This window comes from Desmodus rotundus, chromosome 6 (assembly GCF_022682495.2).
Source record: "Desmodus rotundus isolate HL8 chromosome 6, HLdesRot8A.1, whole genome shotgun sequence".
Taxonomy (NCBI): domain Eukaryota; kingdom Metazoa; phylum Chordata; class Mammalia; order Chiroptera; family Phyllostomidae; genus Desmodus; species Desmodus rotundus.
Window position 1 is genome coordinate 118273302 of NC_071392.1, and position 20251 is coordinate 118293552.

Here is a 20251-nt window from a genome sequence, read left to right on the forward strand (position 1 = left end):
ATAGCTGTTTGGCTCTGAGGGAGGCACTTGGAGCAGCACCGTAACCAACCTGCAGCCTGGAGCCAAGCCCAGCTGAGCCCAGCCAAGGTAACCCAGACCCCAGCCAAATCCAAGACTGGTGAGTGAGAAGAGTGTTGTATGCCACTGAGATTTTGATTATGATTGGTATGCAGCATTAGTGCAGCAAAGCCTGACACAGTCTGAATTATTCTCCTTCCCAACTCTTTTTGTTAATTTTTATTTATCTTTGGGTCTCAAATGAAATGTCACTTCCTCAGGGCACCTTTACTTGTACTTCCAATATTGGTTATGGTTTCTCTCTGTACTAAGCTTTCTCATAGCATACTATTCTGTTCCCTTACTATATCTAATGCAATTAATTTTTAATATGTAATTTTATTTTCACATTTATTTGTTAAAAGTTCACTTCTCACTATGGACTGTTAACTTCTTGGGGGCAAAGATCTGTTGGTTCATTACTGTATGTATCAGCACCAAACCCAAGGTCTGCATATTAAAGTACTCCAAAAATGTTAGTTATTATTGTTTATTGAATAAATGTATGCCCAATTGAAGGAATATTATTCTGCTATCAAAAATTCTGTCTTTGAAGCCTTTTAAATGACATATAACTTATAGTTATATAATTATGATCCAAATAGTAATAATAAATGTGATTGTATTTGTACAAAAATACTAAAGGAAACACACCAAAGTATTAACAATGTTTGTCTCTGTGTGGAGGCATTACAAGTGTATCTTTATTTTCTTTCTTATAATTTTCTGTATTTTACATGTTTCTTCCAATATATTACTTTTATAATCAGAAAACACAATAAAAGTTATTAAAAAAGAGAGGGAGAGATTAGTGCTTAATTGTGTTAGTGATGTAATGAGAAGATTCTAAAGAACATCAGAAGTCGGAACAAAGCCTGGGCAGCTGGCCAGAACATTCTGAGTTGCAAATAACTCCTCTTGGGCTTCTCCGTTCTCAGGGTTCCCCAGGGTCTTTTGTTCCCTGCCTACGGGAGGGTGTCTGACTAAGTACAAGGGAGACCAGGGTCAAGAGGAAGGAGAGGTCCCTTGGGGCTGGGTTGAGAAGGAGGGCACACAACAGGATGAGACCTGGAAGTTAGGTGGGAAGCTCAGACTGAAGCCATCTGGGCGGGTGGACCAGGTGAGCAGCTCAAGCAAAGTTGTGAGGTACAATTGCACATGGCGACTGTCCTTCCAGGAGAGGAGTCTGTGATCTTGGAGCAAATGGGCAACTTGATTGCTATTTGAGTTTTGTGGGCCAGAAGTTTCCATGATGGATTTCTTAGAACCCAGGGTTCCATGAGGATGTCTTTTGGGGGCAAGGAAGGTGCTAGAACGGCCTTCCCATCCACTGACTTCAATCAAAACTGATCCACTATTATCTATAAGAGTCTATTAGAAGCAAAGGGTTCCATTACTTTAAAAAGGGGGTGGGGGTTAAAGTCAATAATAATGATGAGGGAGAAGAGCTTCTGAAGGCTTTTGAAGGGGGGAATAATGTGTTCAACACGAGGCTGCCACATTCACAATATCCAGTGGGCCAGGTTGCAAGGCCAAGAGCAGTGAAGAGAAACTGAAGTACAGGGGACTGTTACATTAGGTGAATACTATAATACTGATAATAATAATAGTAGTAGTAATAACAATAAGCCAGGCCCTATTTAAAGTACTTTATCTATATTAACTCATTCATCCCCACACCAACCCTATGAAATAAATATCATTTTAATCTCTGTTTTGTAGAGGAGGGGCTGAGAACTGAGCATAGAGATCTTAAATAACTCACCCCAAGTCACACAACAAGAAAGAGGAGAAGCCAGGATGTGAAGCCAGGTGGGCCAGCTTAGAGCCTGAGTCCTCCACCCTTGCTCAGAGGGACATTGAGGGAAAAAGGTCCATCTGGCTGAGTAGGTTGACATGACCTCCTTCACTATGCCCACTGTTGCTCTGTATCTTCACCTTTTATCCATGTCTCATGGCTTCAGGTTATTAGTCAGACTAACAAGCTCCCTGGGTGTGAGGGCAGATGGAGTGTGTCAGACAGTGTGTTGAATGGGAGATCAAATGTGGAGTCTGAAATCCTGGGCAGCACCGGCATGGATGGAGTCAGGTAAATCAGGAGGAACTGAGGCTGAGTGTGGTGAGGGAAATGATATGTCCAGTTTGGGGTGGTGAAGGTCCCCGAGGGATGTTCAGTGATTGTAATAGCATCGACTGTTACTGTGAAGCAGTTCTTCCAAAATCTGAATCCTTTACAGGGCATGCTAAACCCCAGATCTGTAGGCTTCCTCCTCAGAGTTTCTGATTCAGTAGGTCTGGGGTGGGTCCTGAGAATGTGCATCTCTAACAAGCTCCCAGATGCTGCTGCTGGTCCGCAGACCACACTCTGAGTAGCTCTGTTTTAGGGCATGCCCCCATCTGCAAAGCCTTTCCACATACACAGTATCATGAATCTTTTTAAACACTCCCCAATTATAGTTTGGACATTACTGTTCTGAGAAATACACATAAAAAACTCATTTCCTGTTGTTTTTATCTGATGTTCTCTACTTTAGTCATCAAAACTCCTGGGTAGCTATCATACATCTGTGTCTTTACATAAATTGTTCCTACTGTCTGCTATGCTTCCAGATTTATCTAGTTTCTTTCCTTCTTTAAAAAAAATTCTTCCTGCCTTAGGAAGCCTCCTCTAACCCCACCCCCAATCTTATGTGATTGTCTCTGCTGAGTATTCTATACTCATGTGGTGTTTCTACCTTCCTCTGCTGAGCAGTGCCTGCCAGAGAGTAAGTGCTCAATATCTGATGGATTAAGTAAATGATTAAAACAATTTCTCTCTCAGCAAAACTACCATATAACCTGTATCTCTTTTGCGGTAGGTTCTTATAGCACACTCTAATTTCTAGAACAGGGATGAAAAATGTACTTCATCTTAGATTCCAGCTCTTATCATTTACTGTGCAGGAGCATTTTGAGACCATATCTAAACTTAGTAGAAAAGAGCAAGTGATTGATTAATATTGTCTGTCACAGGCAAGATGTTGGGAGTGGGGGTAACAGTGCCATATATATGTCACTCATACTCTAGAGTGAATTGATTCTCCTCCCCACATGTCCACCCTAAAGATGAGGAGTTGGGATAAAGGTCAATGCCTAAGACACAACTGGGTCCAGTCCATTTTGCAAGGGTTTTGAGAGGGGAATACTGTGGTGCTGGGATAATCAGGGAGGGCTCTCTGGAAGGTGTACGCTTAGCAAAGGGAGTTCTCAGTCTCTGGGCTAGCTGCTCAGACAACCAAAACTGATTTTCTTCATAGAGGGAGAAGAGAAACCACTTCCTGAAGAGGTGGCTTCTGAGGTGTGGGTAGAACCTGCAGCGTTTATGTAATGTTGGTAATAACATCGAACCCAGACTGCATTCCTCCTTCGCTTGATCTAGAACTCTGCTCAGAAGCAGGTTCAGGGACTGAGAAAAACTTCCCTAGGGACCTGCCTGCCCTTTTCACTGCTGCCTTATCCTGGATGGGACCTGCCTGCCAGAGTTCTGTTTCTTGTGAATTATTTGTGTCCAGATGAGAGTTTGCTCATTTTGATCATCAGCTTTTCCCCAACGTGTTGTGATTTAAATTCTCTTTGGGAGATAAGGACATGACATGAGATGTGTTATCCAGGGAAGTGTGGAAAGTGACTCCAGTTTCAGCTTCTGAGGAAATAAGCAAACCTTGCTTTTAATTCTCTGGGTCTTGATTGATTGATGTCCTTAGTCATTCATTCAGCGATTATTATTGAGCACCTACTGTATGCCAGTCAATGAACTAACCTCCAAAAGCTTGCTTCTAATAAAAGAACAAACACACAGAATTCTAACTTGGTGTGATGAGGGTAATGATAGAGATGTGCATGGGACTCATGGGAGTACAGACAAGGAGACCCTAACTCACCACTCAGTCAAGGCCAGCCATTCAAGAGCATTCTTTGTGTGGCCATGCCTTGTTTTGCTACACACTGACTGATTTTAGTCAATATCGTGGCTTTCAAAATAATCATTTACTATATGGAAAATCTCTTCTCTTGTAGCCTGGGTTTCCAGGGGTAAAGGGAATGAACACTATTTAAGCCATCTCCCACATATGTAGATGCTCTGTGTGTACCCTGCTGGGTTGATACCAAAAGAAAAAATAAAATGGCTGCTGGCACTCACACAGGTGAGAGAACTTTACCTTTCACACTAAATGCCAAAGTGATACCCAAAGTGACACTTAGTAAGACCTCATTCTACGCCCTTTATGAGCATCATATTTGTGAATAACTTGACATCTGGTTTTATCAACTTTTTGGTAATTGTGTGACCATTATTTTTGTATCTTGGATGCAATTTTGAATGTTGCATCTTGTGGGTTTGATCTCTTCTTTACATTTAAAAGGAAACCACATAATTTCATCTTGAAAAGTGTTATTTTGCACTTTTTCTGGTTGGGGATGTGAGACTTAGTTTACCAGATAGGTAAATGTGCTACATTTGAAAATTCCATGATTGTTTAAATACATTCATGTTACTGCTTGGTAGAATGAATTGGAGGAAGTTAAATCAGTAGAGTGGAGTCAAAGAAATAAGTGTAGAGAGTTGTGAATATTAAGGTCTCAGAGATGACCCTTGAGTTTCTAATTTGTTAAAAGGGATGTAGTGGAGTCACCAGTTGAGATAGATCCTTCAGAACAAGGAGCAGTTGGGGGTAGGGAAGAACGACAGCCATTTAAAATCTGTCAAATTCATGGTGCCCATGGGACATCCAAGTGGAAATGTTCAATGACTGTGAGTTTGCTGTGAGTTGATGGGGGTCAGGACTGGAGGGGTAGATCTGGACGTTATTAGCAAATGGGAGGTGGTTAAAACTGAAAAAAGATAAGGTCCTTGCAAGAGATCAAGAACAGCAGGTATAGATTGATCTTCAAGGGACAGGCAGGAGAAGAGAAACTCCCAAAATAGAGCAGGCAGGGCCAGAAAGACAGCAGAGGAGTACAGTGATATGTAAGGGAGAGAAACAGAGCATTCCAGGGAGGAGGGAGTATTAAAAATGCAATAAATCCAGCAAGATTAGGGCTGAATAGAGGTAACATGTAACTTTTGTGGGAGGATAATTGGGGTAAGTTTGAGTCTGTTTTGTGGGTAAAGCAGTAATAAGTCTTTTGGGAGGTGTGGATGAATAGGAAAGAAGGGGGATTATGGAGCAGATAGAGGGCAACTTGAAATAAACACTATTGTTTAGGATTTCATCTTATTTAGAGTTTGAGAAGAAGTTGCCAATAGAGAAAGACAAGTGGAAAGTGTAAGGGAAAGAGGATGAGTGGATCAAGAGCCTGGCTGTGTACAGGTGAGGGAGGATGGCTGGGGATATAGATAAGGGAGCAGAGGCAGAAAGTTGGGGTTCATATCTCATGACTTACTTCTTCTCCATTATGTAGAAGGCAGGGTTATTTGCTGACAGTGAGAAGTGGGGGAAAGAGTTGAGTAGGGACTTTATGATGACAAAGAAGGTTAGAATAGTTATTGAGAACAGTGGGACAAGGGTAAGGAACAGAATTGCTTAATTTGGGGCACCTAATGCCTAGCCAAGTATTGAGAACTTGAATTTGTAATGATTAGTTTTCTCCAGCAACCTTTGGTGTCATAAGTGGAGAAAATAGATTTGAGTCTTAATCCTGGATGGACATTTTGCAGGACAGGTGAGGCAGAAGAATGACTGTGCAAGGCAATTGAGGGTTTTGCTTATAGAACAATTCAATAAAAGTGTTCAGTCTGGAGAAATAAAGAAAATAGGACAGGATTCAGCTGACAAATAGGTATATGAGGGAGGGTATGTTAAGGGGTGGGACCTCTATGAGGTGGAAGACGAGGAGTGGTGGGAGTCAGAGGTGGAGGACAGTTCAGCAGTGTCAGTACACGGGATGATGCTGTTTAAGACAGGAGTGGAGCAAAGATTCAGGGATTGGCTCTGAAAATGACAGTCTGACACAAAGTAGAAGTGACAGAGCAAGGACTGGGATCTCTCAGACAATGTTAGAAAACTGTATGGAGAGGTGGAACCATGGACTGAAGGCCAAGTGGTCAGAGAATGAGCTCAGGGCCAGGAGGTGGTGGATAAAATTAACCAGACGAGCAGCAGAGAGTGGGAGACCTGGGGGATGGAGGCATCAGAGCAGGTGTTTCTACTCAATGACAAAGGCCTAAAGGGGGTCAGGAGAATGGCCCAGGGGTGTGTGGGAAAGAGGGAAGCCCCCACACTGAGGACTGGGGAGGAATTGGGGTCTGCAGGGAGCATCCTTGCAGGTAGTTTAGGACGTAGGGGAGTGTTGCTTACAATGGAAGGAAGATTCCAGACAGGTGATCAGGATGGATGGGAGGAGGAATTATTGAGGGAATTCAGAAGGAGAAAAAAGGTAAGAGAGAATAAAAGAGCCCAGTCTGGGGCAGGGAGAGAGTTGCCTTTTTATGGACCCCAAGCTTAATAGGGATGAGATGCATGATTGGAAGAGCCTCAAATGCTTTGACTCAGGGACCAGCCTGTTTAGTTCTAGATGTCCCCACAGGCCCCAGAGATGGGTAGTTTAGCCTCCGAAAGGGCAAAGTCCTCCCCATGTGCTCAGGGAAGTGATGAGGGCTCCCAATGTGAAGAGAGATAACAGAGGCTCTAACTCCTATCGTCTGTCATGGTTTGAAATGCCATCCCATGCGTTTCATCTCACGTGATGGAATGACCATGAGGCTGTGACACCTAAACTGCTAGTTAATGTCCAAGATAACAAAAAGGGAGGTTTAAGGCCCTGGAGACAAAGCTGGGCATACCCACAGCTTTGCTGAGCCTTCACCATGAGCTCATGCATCCCATACATTTTGATATGGCACACAGAGTGAGCACAGGGGTTGGGTCTGACCTGTCTTTAAAACTGGATCCGCCACTTGGATGCATGGGCAAATTCTTGACTCTTTGAGGGTTACTATTCCCATGATATAAAAGAGGGTTATTTATTTTTTATTTTTAAAAAGATTTTGTTTATTTTATTTTTTATTTCTTAGAGAGAGGGGAAGGGAAGAAGAAAGAGAGGGAGAGAAATATCAATGTGTGGTTGCCTCTCACAAGTCCCCTTCTGGGGGCCTGGCCTGCAACCCAGGCATGGGCCCTGACTGGGAATTGAACTGGGGACTCTTTGGTTCACAAGTCCATGCTGAATCCACTGAGCTACACTAGCCAGGGAAAGAGGGTTGTTTTAAAATAGAGACAGACTCACAGATAGAGAGCAGGCTGACAGCTCTTGGGGGGCGGTAGTTGGGGCTGGAGGGATTGAGCAAGAAAGGAAAAGGACTGTTGGACACAGACAACAGTGTGGTAATTGTAGGGGTGGGTGGGTGGAGGTAGAAGAGGGTATAAGGGGGATAAATAGTCTTGGAAACAAATACAATAAAAAATAATAAAATAAATAAATAAAATGGGGCTGTTTTTAGAGATAAATATAGCTTCTAGCATATGGTAGGAGTAAAATTAAAGAATTCTCTTCCCTCATGCCCCTTCGTTACTGTACCCAGACACAACTTGGGTATGGAGCCCTGAGCAGCCACCTGGATCTCACCCTGAATTATTTCCAAAAGTTCTCAGTTCGCATGTCTGCCCACCCACAAGAGTCGACAGCTGGTGACTGCCAACCACACTGTTTCTTCCCTTTGTATTTCCTGCTCACTGGTCTCACTCAGGTGTGGGGAGATTCGTGTGGGTTTAATGAATAATTGTGCTTTATAGGACAGAGCTCACACTATAAGTAGGACCTGAATTTCAGTGGGATTTACAAGCTGTGGGTGGTAGGCTGCAAGAGGATTGGCCTAACCATGGAAGTTGTCTAAAACCCCAAGTGAGTGAGTAGGTAAAAATAGTTGCTGAGAAACCTGTCTGGTTCAGGTAACATTAGTCAGTTTGCAGGAGCCTTGCTATAGCATTTTGCTCTGGGAGCTGAGCAGAAGCTGATTCCAGTGGACCTTTTAGGATCAGAAAGTAACTTGGTACCAGGGTGGAAATGGCATTTCCCAGCATTTGGCTTTCTTGTTCCTTGCCAGGCAAGAAGTGAGGAGTTGTTCTTCACTGGAGGCTAGGGCTCAACACAATGCCCCTGAATGAAAGTTTCCCATGATCAAATGAGGCTGGATTTAATGCGAAGTGCTGGGATTTATCAAATCCCAACACTTAAGACTAGAGCCTCTGGAACTGGAAGGGGGCTCTGGGAGGTCAGACTCCACTGTGGAGAGACCATGGAGAGGCCATGGGGAGTTGTCAGTCCCCCAGGGATGTCCCAGTGTGGTCACGAAAACAGAAAGCTTGAAGAAAGCCATCCTTACCTCATGAGGTGCCACAGCCTCTCAAACCACACTATGAGCTGCTCTTAGAGTCAGGAGTGGGAGGAGGAAAGATGATTGTTCAGAACACAGGAGTCCACAGTAGGCAGGATAGGAGAGGAGAATACTATTATATCGTGGAAGACAGAATCCTGGACAAGCTCCTTCAGAGAGATGGGCTGGAACAGGCCACCCAGCTCTTCCTAGGTAGGACTTACAGGTAGCCACATGCAGGTGCTGTCTCTCATATCTCTTCTACTTAGCCCACTCCAGGGTTATCTCACCTTGAGAAATTCCTTCCCTTGGAATTAGGCATCATAGGGTCAGAAGGTCTTTTAGGAAAGGTAACTCCACTCAGGACAACTTTGCATGCATAAGTGAATCAATAGTCTCCTTGCAGAGAATGTGGAACCCAAGAAGGCTTGAGTTGGAAGAACATGGTGGGGTGGGTGGGGCTATTAGTGGACGTGGAACTCTCTGGAGCATAGTGCCCAATTTATCATTGGCAGTCCATGAATGTTGGTTGAGTATGCATTATAATTTGTCTAATAAAGGGTTTTCTTCCTTCCTTTCTTTTTTCCTCATCTTCTATTTTTGGTCTGTACACATAAAATATTTAACTTGGATCCCTGGTCTAAAATTAAAAGCTCAGGTTAGACAAGTTTGCAGAAATGAATCACATCCACTCAAGTAGTTTTAGAATGGTTGACCACAGGAAGAAGTCGTCACTCATGAGCACAATTCAAGGTCACAGTGAATTGTTTTCCTTTGTTTCTATCCCAGTTATAATGGCCCTTGTTCCTTGTTACTAGAGAAAAAACTGTCCTGGTGTTTCCTACTGATTCTGGCTCTTTATTCTTCCCTACTCACTCGTATTTTTGAACCCCAAATTCTAAGTGACAACAAAGGGCCATCTTTGTCATTTCACACCACATATGGCTTAATAAACTCATGACTTTTTCCTGAAATCAAGTGTTTCCAAGAAGTCTTGGATGGCGAGAAGTGGGTTGCAGAGCAGAGAATAAGGCAGTGACCAAGGAGCCATGCCACACTCAATAGATCATCTCTATATTCCCTGTTTGTAGGAGTGGGGTCACAGGGAGGGTCTGTTGCAAACCACATTGGACAGCTGGGATGGTTTATTTTTAGTGGTGAGAGGGAGAGGAAGAACTTCCAAAGATAGAACTCGTGCCCACACTTGGCTCTGCCAGTTCAGACTTGGGGGCGGCTGGCAAAATGGGCTGGGGGTTCTGAGCCAGAACAAACAAGTCTGCAGGCCAACTAAGTGGAGGGCTGGGGGCAGCAGCTGCTCCCACCATAATGCACAAGGAATGAGCTCCACAGGGTTCTGGAGTTGGTCCTCAAATTCCTTCCAGTGGAATTTTCTGCAAGAAAGACCCATTTTCTTTCTTATCTGTCTTTTTCTCCGTAACCAATGACCTCCTTCTTCCTGCCAGTGACTTTGATAACTTTTCCCAGCTTTCTCACAGCTAAGGACAGCCTGTGGCCTCACAGTGCAGTGGAGCTGGGGGTGAACTGGGGGGAGAATTCATGTTTGGAACCAGATACACATGAGCAGAGTAGACAGCCCTTATGGAGTGTGGCTTCAAAATCACAAAAAGACTGTGCATTCCCCAAACTTGACCCCTCACTGGCTGGCATGCTGCCTGCAATCACCCCGTAAGAATGAAGCCTTTCCCCAGCAAGCCATTGTAAATGCACAGGCCTGAGACCTGGAGATCAGTGACTTATCTGGGAGCAGTGACGAGCTGAGACCTGGAGAATTAGCCTTGGTGAGTCGGAGGTTTACTGTGCTGGGTGCTGTGTGTCCTGGGTCTGAAGCCCTTTTCCAGGTCTGTGTCTCTCCCCCTTCTTCCTACTCTCAGAATATGCTTGGCCAAATTCATATTCACAGAGGGGTCATGACCTTGAGGATCCCTCCCTGGGGCCTTTGCATCTCAGCAGATGTTCTGTGGAATGCGAGATGCTCACTTGTGAGGTTCTTAGGACTGTAAAAAAGGCCAAGAAAGGCTTTTTGGTGGTGTCGTTTGGGGAGATCCAGCCAGAGAGCTCCTGACTTCTTTGTTTAGGTTTAAAGATTGCCTCTTTTGAGGTCTCAGGAGGGATGGCCTCTGAGAGGCAGACCTTAGGAGGAGATCTGGCCAGTGTGTGTATGTGTGTGTGTGTTTTAATAGACTTTGTTTTTTAGAGTAGTTTTAGGTTCACAGCACAGCACAACTGAGTGAAAGATACAGAGATTTCCCATATACGTCCTGCCCCCACTTACTCACAGCCTCCCCAGTTATCAAAATCTTGTACTGGAGAGGTGCTCATGTATTACCTGCATTGATGATGAGCTTACATTGACACATTATTGTCACTCAGTGTCCTTAGTTTACATTAGGTTCCACTCTTGGTGTTGTACATTCTATGGTTTTGACAAATGAGTAATGACATATAGTTACCCATTATGATATCATAGAGTAGCTTTACTGCCTTAGAAATCCTCTGTGCTCTGCTTATTCATCCTTCTCTCTCCTATAATCCCTCGCAACTACTGATCCTTTCACTGTCTCCATAGTTGTTTTTCCCAGAATATCACATTCTGTTACTTAGTAATATGCATTTAAGTTTTTCCCATATCTTTTCATGGCTTTATAGCTCATTTCTTTTCAGTACAGAATGATATTCTATTGTCTGGATGTACCACAGTTTATTTATCCATTCACCTACTGAAGGGCATCTTTTTTTTTTAAAGGATAGTTTCTTTTTTTTTAAAGGATTTTATTTATTTATTTTTAGAGAGAGGGGAAGGGAAGGAGAGTGGGAAACAAAAACGTGTGGTTGTCTCTCACACGCCCCCTACCCGGGACCCGGCCCACAAACCAGGCATGTACCCTGACTGGGAATCAAACCTGCAACCCTTTGGTTTGCAGGCCTGTGTTCAACCCACTGAGCTACACCAGCCAGGGCTGAAGGACATCTTGGTTGCTTCCATGTTTGGGCAATTTTGAATAAAGCTGCTATAATCATCTCTGTGCAAGTTTTTTGTGTGTACTTAAGTGTTCGCCTTCTTCAAGTAAACACTAAGGAGCAGGTTTACTGGATCATATCGGAAAAATATTTAGTTTTGTAAGAAACTACCAAACTGTCTTCCAAAGTGGCTGTATGATTTTGCATCCTCACCAGCAGTGAATGAGAGTTCCTCTTGCTCCACATCCTCACCTTTGGTATTAGTGTTCTAGGTTTCGGCCATTCTCAAAGGTGTATAGTGATATGTCATTGTTGTTTTTATTTGCACCTCCATGATATTTATTTGCATATATGATGTGGAGTATATTTTCATATGCTTATTTGCCATCTGTATATCTTCTTTGGTGAAGTGTCTATTAATGTCTGCACAATTTTTAATTGAGTTGTTTATTTGTAAATTGTTGAGTTTCAGCCCTGGCCAGTGTGGCTCAGTTGGTTGGTAACTGAAAGGTTGCGGGTTCATTTCTGGATCAGAGCACCTACCTAGGTTGTGGGTTCGAGCCATAGTCTGGGTGTGTACAGGAGGCCACCAATCGATGCTTCTCTTTTGCATTGATATTTCTCTCTCCCTTCTTCTCTCCCTAAAAGCAATGAAAAAAATATCCTCGGGTGGGGATAAAACATAAATAAATAAACTGTTGAGCTTCAAAAGTTCTTTGTATATTTTGGGTAACAGTACTTTATCAGATATGTCATTTGCAAATATTTTCTTAGTCTGTGGCTTAGCTTCTTATTCTCTTGACAGTATCTTTTGCAGAGCATAAAAATTTAATTTACATGAAATCCAGCTTATCAGTTCTTTCTTTTATGGATAGTGCCTTGGTGTTATATCTAAAACTTTGCCAAACCCCACATCATCTAGATTTTCTCTTTTGTTATTTTTTTAGGAGTTTTGTAATTTTGCATTTCACAGTTCTGTGACCATTTGAGTTAATTTTGTTAAGCGTGTAAGGTTTGTGTCTAGATTCATTCTTTTTTGCATATGGATGTGAAGTTGTTCCAGCACAATTTGTTGAAAAAACTATTTTTGCTCTAGTGTATAGCAAACCTCTAAACCTCTCTTTGAGCAGTGTTAAATTCTTTCCTACACAACAATAATCACATGATGGTTTAAAGCATGGTGTTTTTCTCACTGCTCAGGGAAAATATAGTGGCTAAAAGATACGTATAAAAAAAGCACTTGGCAATTGTTATTATTTTCCTTTACAAATAAGATATTAATTGGCAGAACTGACATCAAAGTTAATCATCATATATTAAACCTCAGCCTTCTGTTTCTGTCCTTCCCTCTCAGGGTCACTATGTCCCTTGGTCTTGGTGATTACCAGCAGTATCAAGCCCTGGGTCGGTTGTTCTGACAAAGCAAAGAAGCTCAGTGTTTAGAACTCAGTGTGTGCCTCCTCTTTCATTCTCCCGTGTTTGCATATTTTAAAATGTTTGTAAATGAAATATCTAAACATATAGAGCAAAGAAGTCATAATGGCAATTAGAAGAGATTTTAAAAAATTGTACTAAAATAAAAAAATAATATATCAAAATTTGTAGTTATAGCTAAAGGGAACAATTAATGGAAGTTAATATTTTATTATTATTATTATTTAATCCTCACTTAAGGGTATGCTATTTATTGATTTTAGAGAGAGAGGAAGGAGGAGAGAGAGAGGAAAAAGAGAGAGAGAGAGAAACATCTATCAGTTGCCTCCCATAAGTGCCCCAATCAGGGATTGAACCTGCAACCTTCTGGCATACAGGATGACGCTCCAACCAACTGAGCCACTTGGCCAGGGCCAAAGTTAATGTTTTAAATGCTTATACTAGAAAAGAAGGCTAGAACTTCATTAAACTTAGCTTGCAACTTAAGAATTACAAAGAACAGCAAAATAAATTCAAAGGAGCAGAAGGAAGGAAACAATGAACATAAAACTGAAATTCATTATCTAGAAAATATACAATAAAAAGCACTAGCAAAGCCAAAAGTTATATCTTTGAAAATATTAACAGTCAAACTTCTGGCAAAGAAGAAAATTAAATAATAGAAAAAAGGGGAAAACTACAGATGTAGGAAAATTAAAAACATAGGAACAGTTTATTAAAACTAATGTTTTTTAAAATCACATTTTATTGTGATTTTAAAAAATCACACATTTATTCTAGTTGTCTCTCTCCACACAGCACCCCCTAATCCCTCAGACAATACCCCCAGCATATGTTCATGTCCCTGTCCTATTATGAACATGTCCATTATACACATGAACGCATGCATATAAGTTCTTTGGCTACTCCATTTCTTATACTGTATGTTACATCCCCATGGCTATTCTGTAACTACCTATTTGTAATTCTTAATCCCCTCACCTTTTCACCCATTCCCCCACACACCCTTCTAGTCTGGCAGCCATCAGTGTTGCCATGATTCTGTTTCTGTTCTTCTTGTTTGCTTAGTTTGATTTTTTTATTCAGTTGTTGATAGATATATATTTACTGACATTTTATTGTTCATGGTTTTGATCTTTTTCTTAAATAAGTCCCTTTAACATTTCATATAATAATGGTTTGGTAATGATGAACTCCTTTAGCTTTTTCTTATCTGGGAAGCTCTTTATCTGCCCTTAGATTCTAAATGATAGCTTTGCTGGGTAGAGCAATCTTGGCCGTAGGTCCCTGCTTTTCATGACTTTGAACATAATTGCCAATCCCTTCTAGCCTGCAGTTTCTTTTGAGAACTCAGCTCTAAGTCTTATGGAAACTCCCCTGTAGGTAACTAACTTCTATTTTTTAAAATTCTTGAAAATTTTTAAAGAAGATTTTATTCATTTATTTTTAGAGAGAGGGAAAGGGAAGGAGAAAGAGAGGGAGAGAAGTATCAATGTGTGGTTGCCTCTTGCGTGCCCTCCTACTGGGGGCCTGGCCTGCAACCCAGGCATGTGCCCTGACTGGGAATTGAACCAGCAACACTTTGGTTCAGAGCCTGTGCTCAGACCACTGAGTTACACTAGCCAGGGCTAATTTCTTTACTCTTGCTGCTTTTAAGATTCTGTCTCAATCTTTTAAGCTTTGGCATTTTAATTATGACATGTCTTGAGGTGGGCCGCTTTGCATCCATCTTGTTTGGGACTCTCTGTGCTTCCTGGACTTACATGACTATTTCCTTCACTAAATTAGGGACATTTTCTTTCATTATTTTTTCAAATAGATTTCCAATTTCTTGCTCTTTCTCTTCTTTGGGCACCCTTATGATGCAAATGTTGGACCTCTTGAAGTTGTTCCAGAGGCTGCTTACACTACCTTCCTATTTTTGGATTCCTCTTCTTCTTGTTCTTCTAATTGGTTATTTTTTGGTTCCTTATGTTCCAAATCATTGATTTGATTCTCAGCTTCATTCACTCTACTGTTGTTTCCCTGTGAATTGCTCTTTATTTCAATTAGTGTATCCTTTGTTTCTGACTGGATCTTTTTTTATGCTGTTAAGGTCCTCACTAAGTTCCCTGAGCATCCTTGTTTTGAACTCTGCATCTGATAGATTGCTTATCTCCATTTCCTTTAGCTCTTTTTCTTGAGTTTTGGTCTCTCCTTTCATTTGGGCCATATTTCTTTGTCTCCTCATTTTGGCAGCCTCCCTGTGTTTGTTTCTATGTATTAGGTAGAGCTTCTTTGACTCCATGTCTTAGTGGCATGGCCTGATATAGTGGGTGTCCTATAGGGTCCAGTGACCCAGCCTCCCCTATCACTCAAATTGGGTACTCGAGGTGTGCTCTTTGCGTGGACTGAGTACACCTTCCTCTTGTAGTTGATTGAGCCTTAGTTGCTGTTGGCAGATCAATGGGAGGGATTTGCCCAGGCCAGTCAGCAGCAAGGATTGACTGTGACCACTTATATCTGCCCTCCATGGAGGATCAGCTATGTAGGGGTAGGGTGGTGGTTCTCCATTGTGGTCTGTATTGTCCACTGGGTGCACTGGCCCTGAGGTTTCCCAGGTGGTGCAGGCCAAGGTCAGCCCCCACCTGTGTTTTGCCTGGGGCTACCCTGCCTGAGCTATAAAGCAATCTGAGATGTCTGCTGCTTGTGCTGGGCTTGAAGATTCCCAGGTGAAGCCTAGGTGTGAATCTAGACTGGCTACTGGCTATTAGTGCTGGGCCTAGAGCTCACTGACGCCAGCTATTGCTTGTTTGAGAGGATTTAGGAAGTTGTACAGTATGAGTCAAGACCAACCATTCATATGGAAAACCAGCTGGGGTGGGCACATTTGTTGGGTGGGGCAGAGTGTCTGGGGATCTCCAGCATGGGTCAAAGGGTGTTAGCCAGGTTAATGGAGTCACAGATATGCACCAGCTTATCAGCTTTGTTGTCTGTGGGGGAAGGGTTTAGAAAAGGGACAATGCCTCTGCCCACCTTGATGCCAGATACTTCAGTTTCTCCCAGTATGCTACTGGTGCCTTTCAAGCTGCTATGCCTGTACTGGAGCTCAGAGTGAGTAAGTCTGAGTAGGTGAGTCCATGTGTGCATTCTTTAAGAGGAACTGCTTGGGGATCTAGCAGTTTCTTTCACCGACTCAATTCCTGCTTGTTTTTGCAGCTAGAAGTTGTGAGGACTTATCTTCTGGCATTGGCACCCTGGGTTGGGGTTTCTAGTATGGTGCTGGGACTCCTCAGTCCCGAGGTATCCCTCCTGAGTTTTTATCCACCACACATATGTATGGGACCAGCCTATTCCATGTCTATGCCCCTCCTACCAGTCTGGGTGGATATGGTTTCTTTAATTCCTTAGTTGTCAGACTTCCATTCAACTTGATTTCTGATAGTTCTGAGTGATGGTTGTTCTATGTTTTAGTTGTAATTTTGATGTGGTTGTGTGAAGAGGTGAGCCATGTCTACCTACTCCACTGGAAGTCCATGACTAACTTTTTAAATAATAAATTATAAAACAGATATGAAATAGATAAATTCCTCTAAAAATACCACTTAACAAAATGAAGTAGAGTGAAATAGAAAACATCAGTATTCTATCACTAATCTTGAAAAAATTGAATTAGCAGTTTATAATTTTCCTTCAAGAATATACTAAGTTCTGATATTTTTGAAGCTAAGTTTTATCAAGTTCAAGTCATAAATAATTCCAACCTTATTGCAAATGCTTTCAGACACTAGAAAAATAGAAAACACTTACCAATTAATTTTATGATGCTAGTATAACTTTGATACACAAACCAGGCAAAGACAGTTAAGCAAGAAACATTGACTAAACTCACCCATGAACTTATTTGCAAAATCTTAAACAAAAACTTATCAAGACAAATTCAAGGAAATGTTATGACCAACTTGGTTGTACCCCAAGAATACAAGAAGATATAACATTAGGAAATTCTTCAACAAATTAAAGGATAAAGACCATGTGATCACTTCAATAGATACAAAAAAAGATATTTGATAAAATTACACATCCATTTATTATTAAAAGCTCCTAGCATACTAGGAACTTCCTTAATCTGATTTAAAAAAAAATCTCTAAAATGGCAAAACAAGAATGTCCTATCTCTTCTTTTGTATTCATTATTGTGCTGGAAGTCTTAGCCAGTGAATTAACTCAAGAAAAATAAATTGAAAGTATAACAACTGGGATGGTAGAAACAAAACATTATATTTAAAATGGTCTAATCTGACTCCCTGTGCTGCGGGAACATGGCATAGGAGGCAGGAAGATGGATAGTTGTCCGACTTGGATTCCCATATGACTATTGCACCCAGTGACAGGCAGCTGCAGGTGCCAAAAGCACTAGGTGGGGACAGTGTAGCGAGGCCCTTCCAGGGTACTGCAGCAGCCTGTGCACCAGTATCACATCATTGGACTGTTAAAAGTGTGGATTCAAGTGAGGAGAATTTTTCTGATTCAGATGATGATAACTCTCCTTGGAAACACAAGCGACAGAAAGGTTTTATGCCTCCACCCCTCAAACCAGAGCCTTTTCATTTTGGCCAGAGCAGCCAGAAACTGCCTTTTGCTGGAGGGAAGAAGGTTAACAACATATTGGGTACTGTACTGCAGGAGCAGAACCAAGATGCCACTGAATTTGGTATCTTGGAAATAGATGGCACTATTGACCAAAGCAGACAATCTCAGACCTACAATTATTTGCTTGCTCAGAAACTTCTGCAGGGGTCTCAAGAACATGTGAAAGAATTATACAAAGAGCCTGATGAAAACATTCAAGTTGGTAAGAAAACAAGCTCAAAAGAAGAGGAAGATGGGTGAGGTCACCTCAAATGGAAACTACCTGTCAAAGACAGACTAGGGGACAGACTAGAAATGAACTATAAAGGCCGATATGAGATTACAGAGGACAATTCTCAGGAGAAAGTGGCTGATGAAATTACTTCCAGGTTGCAGAAACCAAAGAAAGATCAGATAGCCGGAGTATTGAGTATAATTGGGAACAAAAAGGCAATTGAACTTCTGATGGTAACTGTTGAAGTTGAACAAAATGGTGGCATTTTAAAAATGAATGGAAGCAAGAGCAAAGAGCACTCCTCTGGCCAGGGCAAGGCCACGGGCAGCGGCAGTTTATCCCACAGAATGTTTCGTAGATCTCACTTAATTCAGCTTTCACCCCTGGAATGGTAGCTGAAGAAGAACAGCAGATGGGGTTTTCCTGCATCTCCTGAAAAACACTCCTAGTATCAATGGGGAGCAAATTAAGGACATTTTCTACATTGAAAATCAAAACAAATATGAAAATAAAAAAGCTGGTAGGAAGAGGAGAATGCAAATGTTGGGGGGAAAGATGAAACACGCTATTAAAAGTCTAAATTTTCAAGAAGATGACGATACATCATGAGAAACTTTTGCAAGTGACACAGATGAGGTCCTGGCCTCTCCTGGTGACTCACAGGAAGGACATGGAGAAACAAAGTTGAATGCAGAGGAAGCCGTTGCGGTTGATCATTCCCATGACTGGGACATTTATTTAGTACATTTTGAGGAACAAAACTTTCTAAAATAATATTGTAATAAACCATTTCTACTGAATCTTCATTTTACTTTACACTGATAACCATGAAAATCTAGAGAGAAAGACCTGTTTTCTTGTTTTAAATAAAATTGAATATGTGGGGAGATGAATGCAATTGATAAAAACATTTAGAATTTTCTCATGTCTGACAAAATATTAAAAGTATATAGCAGAAAACTTAATTTCTAAATCTGTTGCATGTGCTAATTATAACTAGTTGATAATCAGTTTTGTCCAGGTCCTTATAGCATGCCATTCAAAAGTTTGTTTTCTTTTTCTGATTTATCTCCCCAGTGATTTATGACTCCTTTCAAAACATTCCATTAAAACATCCTAATAAGACACATAAATTGTTAAACTATTTATTACAAGTGCATCCAAATTTAGGTTGTCTGTGTTCTAAGAACTCTTTGACTACTTTAAGGATAGTGATTAAAATTCAAATAGGTTTCTACTGATAGCTCTTCCCACTTATTTGTTTCTCCAGAAGTAAATAAACATCAGAAACTTTTCAAAGATGTATTGATTTGCAACATTAAATTAAAATAAAACAAAATTTTCTATGTTGAAAAAGTGGAAGTATTTTTACATAATAGATTATTAGAAAGAAGAGTATTTGGAAAATTTCTGGATATATAGTCAAAATACTAAAAATGTCAATTATGAAAGCAACAACATCTAGGAAGACATCTGACAAATGATGTGCAAAGTGTGGAGGATGTGTAAAACTTGATTGCAAAATATTATTATATTAACATAAATAAATGAAAAGTATGTCTTGTTTATAAATAGAAAGACTTAATGTCATGACAAAAATTCTCCACAAATTCTTCTATAAATTCAGTGCAATTTTAATACATGGAAAATTTATGTGGAAAAACAAAGGGCAAAACACAACTTACATTTCCCTGAAGAAGAATAAGGTAGGGAGACTGCTATACTAAGTATCAAGATTGATTTTGGTACTACAGTAATAAAGGTAGGATGATGTTGGTTTGGGGATGAAGATGTCAGAATAGAGAACTGAGAAGCAGACCCACAGTGATTTGGAGTCTCATTCATGCCCACAGTGAGCACTGGAGAGTCGTGGGTAAAGTTTGAATTCCTAAATATGGAAAAGTTTTTCTGTGTGGGAAATTAAAATTGAATTTCTACCCTCACACCATATGCAAACATCACTTCCAAGTAGAATAAAATAGTAGTTGTGAAAAAGTAAACTGTAAAACTTTTATAAACAATATAGGGGAAAAATTCATGATCTGGGAGTAGATAAGAATTTCTTAAATTAAAAAATCACAAAAAAGCACAAGCACTGATTGAAAAGATAGATGAATTTATCTACATTAAAATCGAGAGCTTCTGGGACTTCCGACAAAGATGGAGGCATAGGTAGACACACTGTGCTTCCTCATACAACCAAAAGAAGGACAACAACAATTTAAAAACAAAAAACAACCAGAACTGACAGAAAGTTGAACTGTATGGAAGTCCAACAACCAAGGAGATAAAGAGGAAACATTCATCCAGGCTGGTAGGAGGGGCGGAGATGGGCAGCCGGGCGGAGAGGACTGACAGCAAGGCGGGGGCTGGCAGACCCAGCAAGGTGGTGGATTGTGGAGCGAGGTGGGCAAAGCTGTAGCTGGCAGGCAAGGCAGCAGCTGGTGGACAGGGTGACAGACCGCCTAACCCAGAGTTCCAGAGTGGGGAAGTAAAGCCTCAAACCACTGATTGAAAACACCTGTAGGGGTTGAGGCGGCAGCAGGAGAAACTCCCAGCCTCACAGGAGAGTTTGTTGGAGA

General features: G+C 41.3%; 1 pseudogene; it reads left to right on the forward strand.

Annotated features, from left to right (window-relative positions):
- Positions 1 to 8490: 8490 nt before the first annotated feature.
- On the forward strand, positions 8491 to 18443 carry LOC112303667 (phosphorylated adapter RNA export protein pseudogene; annotated as a pseudogene).
- The last annotated feature ends 1808 nt before the right edge of the window (positions 18444 to 20251 follow it).